Source organism: Octopus bimaculoides, chromosome 12 (assembly GCF_001194135.2).
Source record: "Octopus bimaculoides isolate UCB-OBI-ISO-001 chromosome 12, ASM119413v2, whole genome shotgun sequence".
Classification (NCBI taxonomy): Eukaryota; Metazoa; Mollusca; class Cephalopoda; order Octopoda; family Octopodidae; genus Octopus; species Octopus bimaculoides.
The window spans coordinates 21,044,385-21,046,126 of NC_068992.1; positions in this window are offsets into that span (position 1 = coordinate 21,044,385).

The window sequence follows — 1,742 nt, forward strand, 5'->3', positions numbered from 1 at the left end:
TAGTAGTAGTAGTAGTAGTAGTAGTTGTAGTAGTAGTTGTAGTAGTAGTAGTAGTGGTTGAAGGAAGCTGAGGAAGCGGATGAAGAAAACTGCTGGTTACATTTAGGCAACACAGTCTATTGCACATTTATTTGGGTTACATACATATATACAAGATGACAGCACTTAGCAGTGATGCAGAAAAACGCAAACATGTTACCGTTTCAAATATGTTTCAGACATATTCCCCAACCCATTCGTTCATTGTATATTGTCATGGAGAAAATTTCTCGCTGTAGACAATTACACTGAATCAGTTCACAGTTCTCCGTAACCAAACAGTTCGGCGCATGCATTTCGTTGTGGTTATCTCCTCTCCAGCAGCAGACACCAGAAAACCTTACGTAGCAAACTGACACGAGAGACGGGTTTGTATTATGATACTTCTGGCATTGTTCGATGACAGCGCTAAGCGGTGATGTGTATATATGCAAACTTGTTACTTGTTCAAATATGCTTGAGGTATATTCGAACAGGCAAGAAATCCATTCACCATATTTTGTCAATGATGAAATTTTTCGCTGTAAAGAAATAGGTGTAAATATACTGTGTATAGTGTCGGCGCTATTTATATACCCCACCCACCATACAAACATATATATAGGTGAAAATATAAACATATTTACATCTACTTGTAGATATATGACGGGTATACGTGTGTATAAGTGCATGTTGCTTACGTGTTGATGTGTGTATTTTTGTGAGTGTGTATTTGTGTGGGTTTTTACTATGAAAGCCGTACATATACAACTGCAAACCCCTGGGGTTAAAAATGGTAGTAACGTCAGTTCCTACGAAACAGCCATGATAAAGTGGTGAGAAACATTACTTATTATTATCTTTACTATTTTCATCTCTTATAGAGATTTTCTAATTAGCATATATATTCCACTCAAACAATCATCAAAATTCTCCATTCAGTCTTTGGATACAATCACGACTTTTTCCCCGCATAACAACAATGCATGAATTTAGTGGGGAACAAAATTTTATGCCTTACGTACATACAAACGATAGCCATCCACCTACTGGACTACGTTTAAACATTTTCTGTCTCTTGGCATATGCCATTTAGAGAGCATTGACTGTTTGGAACTGTCACTAGAAACGTTCACTCCACAATGTCAGCTTTAATTTAACGTTGTCACATGATATTAACACACGGACGTAGCGGGTAACTTACAAAAATTTCTGAGCCTAATCACGTGATCAGCCTCATCCACGCTTAACACATTAAATTCATACAGCTACGATTTGTTCGGACTGCCACGTGTCACGTTCGTTCAAATGTATCAGTCTTACCTTACGGTTCCAAACATATTGTAAAATGATATTAACAAACTGACGTAGCGCGGAACTTATTAAAATTTCTATGCTTAGTTACATGATCATCCACTGCCAATCAAATCGTATCCAAAACATACACTAATTTGAGACATGTTCTCTCTATAACAACAAAAGAAGTCTGGAACTCCACTAGAAGCAAGACAGTTACGACATGTCGTATGACTTTCTATCTCAAGTTTTGCAAATCAAATAAATCTTTGAAATCAGTTTAGTATTTAAAAATGAAATATCTCAACGAATCCAAGTTCATATTCAATTTCTCTCTCTATTTCTTTATTTCTTTCTCTCTGACTCTCTCTTTCTCTTTATGTATACATACATATATTATATATATATATATATATATATATATATAT